General features: G+C 44.2%; 1 protein-coding gene across 4 annotated transcripts in view; it reads right to left on the reverse strand.

Moving 5' to 3' along the window:
- LPIN3 (lipin 3) overlaps window positions 1–7,767 on the reverse strand; it is a 34,570-nt gene extending 26,803 nt beyond the window's left edge. For 2 of the 4 annotated variants that reach the window (XM_083446836.1, XM_083446833.1), the window contains exon 1: window positions 7,615–7,767. The gene's annotated coding sequence lies outside the window, so the exon portion shown is untranslated. Of the gene's footprint in view, window positions 1–7,433 lie in introns of all 4 variants that reach the window. The other 2 variants (XM_083446834.1, XM_083446835.1) reach the window with 2 other exon arrangements.
- Window positions 7,768–9,821: the final 2,054 nt, after the last annotated feature.

Consider the following 9,821-nt stretch of genomic DNA (forward strand, 5'->3'; position numbering starts at 1 on the left):
CCCCTTGGCTGTGCCAGTACACTACACACCTACGCAAATTAAGTAATCATGATGCACTCTTCTTACACTGAAGATGTCATTACAAGCTTATTTTTACATAAAACACATAATGGACAGCATAGGCAGAAGCCTTAGTCGTTATTACAGTCTATAGCAAAATGGACAAAGAACTGCTTTGACCTTGACTGTATGTGGAACAAGTGGAAGAGCTATGGGGCAGGAAAATATGCAGCATCCTCCATGGGGCTCCCTGTAGAATCAGGAGTAAGTCAGCCCACCACCACTCTTACCCCTAACACCCATTACACAGGAAACATAATGCTCTCTCTGATATGAGCAGCCATCTACAACAATTTAATTTCATCTAAAAATGAATGGGGGAACTAGTGAAGAGAGATGGTAGCATAAAAGTCACTGGTACATAGGAAGTTGCCCACAAATGGAACCAGAGACTTACCACTGCCAATTCATGCGGAAACATTAAGGTAAACCACCACCCCCAATTAATAGGTAATAAGATGTACAATTAAAATAATAATCCAGTGCTAAAATAAGGCATCATGTAGGAATAGAATCATCTTGGCAACTGATTTAATAACTCAACATCCAATCGCAGTTCAAAAATACTTCAGTTATCCTTCAGTGTGTGAAATGGCTTACTTTCTTTTTGGTATGAAGTGGCCGCATGGGATTATTTCATAGGAACTGGCACAGTCAAATTAAGCGTAGTGCTACTTGTACATCAAAGATGCAATATTCATCTTAATTCAAATCCTTGGGTCTCAGGTCACCCACTTGGGCACACAACCTTTTCCTCACGATGAGATATACTACAACAAAGCAGCCATTAAAGGCGTGATAACACAGAGCAAGTCAAGACCATTTGCCAAAAGGCTGAATAGTTACCTACCAGGGATGCTGGAGCAGCACATTTCCTGCATTGTGGAAAACTAGATGACCTTTGAGGTTTCCTTCAACTCTGCGATTCTATGACTAATTCTCAAGGATGTCATCTGGCAGCAGTTTATTCCCCCAACAGTTACTAATGGACACCAAGGTCCTGACATTTCCATTTCTTATTAAAGAGCCTCATTGAAAGCAAACTCTAAATAATGTCTCTGTGTGTTTCTGCCCCTTTTGTGAGTTCATCTTTTTCAAATGGCTCTCACTTGACAATCTATAAATGGTCACTGGGGAGGAAGTAACATCACAGGGACTTGATTTATTTGGTACACAATGTCATTTAGCAGTGCTCATTTAGACTTTTCAACCCTGCAACATTCCCTAAAAGAAAATAAGAACAAGTGTGTATTTTGTAACATCCTGTGTGCTGTGCTCATTTGTTCAGCCACAGTCAGCAATGTATTGATGTAAGGAAAAAGAGGATATTTGTTACCCACATTGTCCCACAATATTTAAAAATGAACAGTGCTCCATTACACTATATAGAGCCTGGGTCTGATGTCCAAAGTGTTTTGAAATGGTCAAGGAGAAATTGGGATTGTGCCTGTCATGGGCGTGACCAGGATTTCTGTTAGGGGGGACAGAACCTCAGTTTGCTATGTATTTTTATTGATTGGGGGCAGCAGCCCCCCCCCCCCCCGCCCTGCCTTGGCTATGCCCATGGTGCCCAATTGCTCCATCCCTGACCTCCATTTTTGTGCAGGAGCTTAAAGGTAAAGGGACCCCTGACCATTAGGTCCAGTCATGACCAACTCTGGGGTTGCAGCGCTTATCTCGCTTTATTGGCCAAGGGAACCAGCGTACAGCTTCCGGGTCATGTGGCCAGCATGACTAAGCCACTTCTGGTGAACCAGAGCAGTGCACGGAAACACCGTTTACCTTCCCGCTGGAGCGGTACCTATTTATCTACTTGCACTTTGTCATGCTTTCAAACTGCTAGGTTGGCAGGAGCAGGGACTGAGCAACGGGAGTTCACCCTGTCGCGGGGATTCAAACTGCCGACCTTCCGATCGGCAAGTCCTAGGCTCTGTGGTTTAACCCACAGTGCCACCAGCGTCCTGTGCAGGAGCTTACATGAGTGCTAACACAAAGTGCTGGGCACATGACTTGTGTCCTGAAAAAATACAGAGTGTTCTAGTGTTACCCTAAATGCGTGTCTCAAGAAGTAAGATACACAGGAGTCCAACCAAGCTCAGTGGGGCTTACTTGGGAGGGTCGCGAGAACCCCCGGGCAGAATTCGGGGGGAGAAGAGGCGGTCATTCTATCAGCCAAATGCTTGCACTTGGGGATCTTTCTCCTTAATGCTACCATGAATTAAGTATATGCAGCACTTCAGAATGCAATAGCCACAGCAAGCAGAATTTAAAAAAGACACCCTCCAGCAGCAAAACTTTTGTATCCTTAAAAAACACCATTTACCTACAACAGTGATCCGTTATTGGGAAAAGAATGCTCCACTGCAACTGTTATACAATTACTGTATGTGAACACACACAAAATCCATGAACTCATAGAAATGCCCACAGCCATATGAAGAGCATCTCAAACACACACACACACACACACACAAAGCAAAGTAAGCTGCTTCTTACCCAGCAAATTTGGGGCAGTTTCACATTGCCTCCCTCCCTAGAAAGAAACCCACCTCTGCTGAGCAATTTGAGAGAGCTGATCTTGCTCCCAAGCATCTCATAAGGCCCTCTGGAATCTACACTGAGCCAAACTGAGCCAGCATGAGGACCAGGCTTCTCTTTCTAAGCAGACAGCAGAAGAGCTGCAGGTGTTTACCTTTCCTATCCTGCAAATATCAAGGATAAAGTGATTCCTAGAGAGGCAGGGGGAAGGGGCCCTGGCTGACTCTGGAAACTTCATTGCCTCTGTCAGCTCCATGCTGTTCAGAGCCGAGAGAAGGTCATGAGACAGTCCCCTTGCCACAGTAACCTGCTGAGCTGAGCATTCTTTGGTGCAATTTAATTGGCAGCTATGCAGGCAAGCTCACAGCCCATAGCACAGAAACTGTTAGAGCTCCCCTCTCTGTCCTCAACAGTTATGCTCACCTAAAGCCTTTAGGGCAGCTTTGGAAAGCATTCATAAATAGTGTGCATGTGCACAATTGTGTAAAATCACACATGTTACTACATGGTTGTGGGCAGGGTCCTGGGTTATAAGCAACTGCAGGACAAGCAAAAGTCAGCAGCAGGGGCTCTTTTCTTAGATCTCCATACTGGACAAAGCCATCAGAGTCCTGCAGTTTGCACCCATAAAGAAAGCAACATGCATTTGTGGCAGAATGGTATATTTGTGAACTTCCAGCAGAGTACTCTAGAACAGTCATCTTCAACCTTTTCAGATCCAGGGCCCACTTTTAACCCAAACATGTATTTGAGGAACCATTTCTTAATCTTTTATCATATAATTGCATGGTAGTCATGCTCCTGTTGTGACCCAGTTTAAGAGACACAGCTACAGTGGCCAGCTGAGAGGCTGGCAAGCTTAGCTGCAGGTTCAAGTTCAGCCATAGGTAGATCCCAGGCCTGGGGTTGTGGGAAGACTGTCAAATGACAGGATCCAACACCAAGAGCTAAAAGGTAGAGGGTATACTCTTAAACCCGGGGCTGGTTGCCAATCTGATGCTCTCCAGATGTTGTTAGACTGAAATTCCCATCATTCCTGGCCATTGGCTGGAGATTATGGGAGTTGGAGTACAACATCATCTAGAAGACACCCCAATGAGCTACCCCACTCTTAAAAAATGGTAGTGGTTCATTAGAGCAGAACACAGGAGAAGAGACTGTAGGCCTTCTGTTACTATAGGATAGAAAGTGGTAGGAGTCAGAATAACAGGTCCCAAGGCCCACTGTAATTTCTCGAGAAAGCCACCTCAACCTTCTGCATTTCTGACTTTTTATACAGGCAGCTGATGATGTTGTCATGAGCTCATCAGTGACTATAGTTCTGTATCAACCTTTAGATAAAACAGGAAAGGAATGCTTCCAGTGAGCCAGAGCTATGAAGTCAGTGAATCACATTAATAAATGATCCGCCTTCAGAGTCATGGAGTCTCGTGGAAGTCGGACTTTAGAACTCTACCCAGGCTTGAAATCTTTAGCTATATAAAAGGCTCAAAAGGAGGCCTAAATTATGATAGGACCAGCAAGTGTCTTACCTGGCTATGAAATCTTACTAAGAGAAAGTTACATCTGTATGAGGGCATTCTACACACATTGTAAGGGCCATCAGAAAAGTGTAAAAACTTATCTGAAGGCCTGTAAAGGCTACTGGGAGGAGGAGTTTGAACTTGATATCCTGCCTTTCACCCCCCTTAAGGAGTCTCAAAGCGGCTAACAATCTCCTTTCCCTTCCTCCCCCACAACAAACACTCTGTGAGGTGAGTGGGGCTGAGAGACTTCAGAGAAGTGTGACTAGCCCAAGGTCACCCAGCAGCTGCATGTGGAGGAGCAGGGAAGCAAACCTGGTTCACCAGATTACGAGTCCACTGCTCTTAACTACTACACCACACTGGCTCCCAAACAACCACCAGAAAGAAAGGCTGGCATGAAACTGCAAAGTTTTTTAAAAAAATGTGCAAGCAAGAATACACACCAATTGGCTACTTCTTCGTTATTTTAAGGTAAGAGAGCAGAAACAAACTCCCAAGCCTCCCACAGTGGGTGTTGCAACAAAAAGGCCCTGGACCAATTACCCTGCAATTTGGTATGTTTAAACCACTTTGAAGGGGCTCCTGTGCCCATAAATTTCATCTACTTTGGCCAAAAGGAGAAAAGGATATAACCTTTTTTAGATTTCCTGTTATACTGAATAGGGAAACACAGTGGTTTTATTTTATATAGAGTTACACAGAAGCTGAATTGCAGATCAAAGGGATAACACACAGAGTGACTCAAACAGGCTGCAAATGCACAGATAAACACACCTAGTATTTATCTCGGACTTGAGCACGCTGAAACTTTACATTCATTGGAGCACACACTTTTCAGAGGTAATACCCAGGGCTCCAAATTTTAAAATTACCTGGTAGAAGAGGCCAATAATTCAAATTCCTGAAAGCTGTTTGCAACAACACTCATAAGGGAACTTCAGAGCCACAAAGGTCATTGCTGCTTTCTAGTACAGCTCTACCAGAGAAGGCATTCCCCGCTATTGCACCTCCATGCAGTAAAGGGAGAGACAGACACACCAGCTGGCTTTCTGTCTGTCATTAGTAATTAAAGGCACAAGTGCCCTGCCAGAAAACAAAGCAGGAACTCTAAAGCCAGTCCCTGCTAACAAGAAATTCAGCCGAGGCTTGTTCTCCTTCCTGAACAGCTAAGTAGGCCAGGATGACAAAGAAAGCATCCTGTACCCTTATCAGTGTCAATGCTGTGAAAGCCATCATTTTCTTTATCCACACACTAAGTACCTGCAGGACAGCCACACAATAAACAAAGCATTCTTCTCCCCAGCTAGAGTACACTGAGAACCACCACATTTTGTCATGATCATGCACCAGTATTTCTAAACTGCTCAGCCCTTTCTGCAGTCGAGTACTTCATTCCTAGGCTACTGCTGTCCTTTGCATTTGCCACCCATCTTTCCTTCACCTGGTGACTGGCACACCTTAGAAAGAAGCTCTACTCCGATCTCCTTATCTCCACTTGCAACTTCTTAAATTGGGTTTCCGTACATGCTCGGTGTATTTGACTCAGTTCTCCAACATTGCTCATAGGACATCTGTAGCAACTTCACACACCACCCAACAGCTGAGTGGTAACAACACAGCAGGTAGAAACATGCAATGTTTATCTGCTGTCTTTCAACAACTCCCACGGAAATGAGGCTGGCCTGTCTCACTGGTGATCTATCAAGCCAGGTGCAGGCCACAAGGAGCTTAACAGCCTTTCTGATTTTGCTGACTGGCCATAGCACAAGAACAGGCTAGCTGTCAGGTAATCGGCAAGCAACAATGCATAGCTTGTGAGCTGCTTGGTGAAGGGCGATAGGTCACTCATCGAGCATCTGCTTTGCTTGCAGAAAGGAGCCAACTTCAACCCCTAGCAACTTAACTTAGAGCTGGGAGACATCCCACCTGAATCTCTGGAGGGCTGCTGCCAGTGTAGGCCATATTGAATTAGACCAGGGATAGCCAATGTGGTGCCTGCCATACTTTGGTATCAGTAGTATGGCCAATGGTCAGGATTAATGGGAGGTCCACCCCACCTGGATGACATTATATTGGCTACACCTGAGCTAGATGGACCAGTGGTCAGACTTCCTATGTTCCTATATTTGGATTCATGTGTCGCAAGATGTGAACAGACATTAAGAGATGCCATACACTTGTTGTATTAGAAATTGTCCCATAAACTGCTTGTTAATCCCATATAAAACAGTCAAACATGCTATAGATGGTTACATGCTGAAATAAGGGCGCAGCGTTGTGATTTATATTCTAACAATAAAGTGAATTGTTCCCTTTAATATTGTTTGAAAACAATTAGAAGAGGGCTGCTGTTCAGACCCTGGGAGGCATTAAACTAATGCAAAGACTAGTGCAAGAGGATTTCCCCATCTTCTCCTGCCCATTACCAAATCTGCTCCAGAGGGTTGGAGGAATCACCAGACCAGATTTAGGGGGTACATGGGGAAGAAGATGAAGAATGCTACGCCACACAGGGAAAAAAGCTTTTTACTACATTCGCCTTAGTACTACGTTGAATACAGCCCCATACAATTAAAGTACATGACTTCCCCCAGACAATCCTGGGAACTGTAGTTTGTTCACTGTGTTGGGAATTGTAGCTCTGAACAGGTAAAGCCAAAGCTGTCAACCTGGCATAGCAGAAGTGCTTTTTCTGAAGGGAGGCGGCACCTAGGCACAGCTGAAGCTGGCATTAATATTGCACGAAGGGAACATAAGAGGATGCAGCCAGAAAGGCAGCTTCAGGTCAGGACTGGAGCTAAAGGCAAGCCAACAAGGTTTAGATGCCATACAGAAAGTTAGTTCTTCCCACAGACCAGAGCAGCAGACAGAGGAGCACCAGGGAAAGGATTAACAGGATTCTACGAAAGGACAGTACATACAGACAACTTTATTTTTATATTTCTATTTCACCCTTTCTCCAAGGAGCATGGGGCAGACTTAAATGGTCCTTCTGTTCTCCATCCATTTGATTTTCACAACCACCTCATGAGGCTGGTTAAACTAAGACAGTAAGCTGAAATTCTTTTGGCCATACAGATCTTTAGCCCTACTGAATTTATCCCCCACCAAAAGAACCTCAGCTTGCTGTTCAATTTGCAAGCTTTACTCTATTTATGCTATACACATAAAGAAAACATCAAGCAAATGGAACTGTTTCCTCATTGTCCAATATACCAGACAGTTCAGCAAGATAATTTCTGTACACCAAAATCCCACACCCCAGGCTGTGTGCCACAAACTTCAAGCTGCAATCCTAAACTCACTTACCTGGAAGTAAAATGCACCGAACTCAACAGGTCTTATTTCTGAGTAGGCATTATAGGATTCCACTGTCTGCCTGCTTCCAAACAGAGCACTACTTGCTTACATTCTCTGCCATAACAGCTCCCCAAATGTACACACACAAGGATAGTTTTCCTCGGTATATTTGCCAGCCAGCTTGCATTACCTGGATAGGACCTTCAACCTGACTTCAGTGGTTCTTGGACTTTGAAATGAGCACAGTCTCAAGATTCCAACAGGTTGCTACCTACAGACACATCTTTTCTGTGCTCCACCTACTTACCTGGTGCTTCCTGTTTTCCTCACACCTGAATGAGGGGAGGAGTCTGTATAACAAGCATTACCAGGTTACTGCGGGCTGAGCCTATGGGGACATCAGAAATCTCTCCTGGGCTTCCTTGTATTAAGCCGCAGATGAGTGTTTGAGCTGCAGGTATTTGACAGTTCAGCCTCTCTCTCTCTCACCGGCTTATCAGACCTGACAGATTGCCACTAATTAGCAACAAGGAGCCCCCTGCTGTTTGATTGATCATTCATTTTGCAGGCAATGGATTTTGCTATGTGATTTCCAAGAGCTGGATTTTCAAGCGGCTTAAGATTTTGCAGAACGACAGAAGTTGGACTCCCTTGCCTGTGAATGTTTTCGTGGAAGGACTAATTCCGTGTGAGTGTTGCAAGCAAGGTTTAAAAGCTCGGGATTGTGTTCAACTGGGCAACAGTGTGTGTCTCCTGCTGTGTTGCAAGGAAAGAGTATGGACCTATGCTCTTGTAAAGTGAAAGTGCTGAGAATGAGGGTTGCGTTTTGAGCACACGATACATTTAAAGCACATATCTGCCCCCTCCCCTAATCCTGGGAACTGTAGTCTATTAAGGGTGCTGGGAATTGTAGCTGTGTGATGGGGAAAATATAGTTCCCAGGATTCCTTTTGGGGGGAATGTTTCTTTAAATGTCTTTTGTGCATGCAGTTTGAAACAGAGAAATTAAGGAGGTGAAGCTTTTAAACCCATTTAGCACCATCTCAGAAAAAGCTCTACTAAGCATTAAGATAGTTCCATCTGTCTGTCAGTAAAACAGATTGCCTTGGAAGGCAAAGATGTTTTAAAAGATGTTTCTAAACAGAAGCTGGACAGCCACCTATCAGGGATGCTGTAGTTATTGTAGATTCCTGCAACAAGCAGGGATTTGGACTACCAGATGGTTTTCAAGGGCCTCTTTAGAGCGGTACTTTATTACAGGTGTATTCTGCAACATGCTCCTTGCCCAGTAATAGTGGATTAATTATGTTTTTGTTTTTTCTGAGATGCTTCCCCACATTGTTGATGTCCGGAGGGGCTATAGTGCAACAAAAGCAGGACAAAAATAAACAGCATATGCACTGATTGGAAATGAAATGAAACAATGTCCAAACAATCAGTCCAAAAGTTTTGCAAGCACAAACAACACTGGAAGTGGGATCGCATGTGATCACACCAAGAGCATCATGAATGTGCAATAAAAACGAGGTCAGGAGGGTCCCTAAGATTCCTCCCCATTGTGTTATCTTCAAATAAAAACATCTTGAAGGTTCCAGGCCACAGAGAAGTTAGGCTGGCCTCAACTAGAGCCAGGGCTTTTTCGGCCGTGGCTCCGATCTGGTGGAACACTCTGTCACAAGAGACCAGGGCCCTGCGGGACTTGACATCTTTCCGCAGGGCCTGCAAGACAGAGCTGTTCCACCAGGCCTTTGGCCAGGGCACAGCCTGACTCCCTCCCTCGGCAATCTTCGCGGAGCTCTGGCCCAATGGTTGCCAGTGGCTTGAATTAATTAATTTTATAATGAATGGTTTTAGAGTGTTGTTTGTGCTGTACTTTTGTACTTTTGTACTGTTTTATTGTTGTTAGCTGCCCTGAGCCCGGCTTCGGCTGGGGAGGGCGGGATATAATTAAAAATTATTATTATTATTATTATTATTATTATTATTCTATCGCTTTCCTTCTAGTTTTACCTATCTAGGCCTATTAGGAGTAGATTAAAATCCATAGGCTTTTGGCTTTGAATAAACATTCACAAACTTTTTATTGATAATAATCAGCTAAATAGTTTGAGGATATATACAACTGTGTAACATGCAGAAAACAGCATTTTTAGAGAAATCAAAGACTGGAACTGAGGGAAGTCGGGTGGGGGTGGGTGGGTTCTGTGAGGGGAGGGAGGGGAGGGAGGAAAAATGGGGGGGGGAATAAGGATGATATGTTTCTGGATAATATGTTTTGTTCTAATTTGAATAAAAAAGGTTATTAAAAAAACACACCATAGGCGTCAACTGGGATAGTTGCCCTGTTCCTGTTTTTCTGTAATATATTAATTTTGTACTGCATGTGATGTCATAAAG

The sequence above is a fragment of the Podarcis tiliguerta genome, assembly GCF_965153285.1.
Source record: "Podarcis tiliguerta genome assembly, chromosome: 6".
Classification (NCBI taxonomy): domain Eukaryota; kingdom Metazoa; phylum Chordata; class Lepidosauria; order Squamata; family Lacertidae; genus Podarcis; species Podarcis tiliguerta.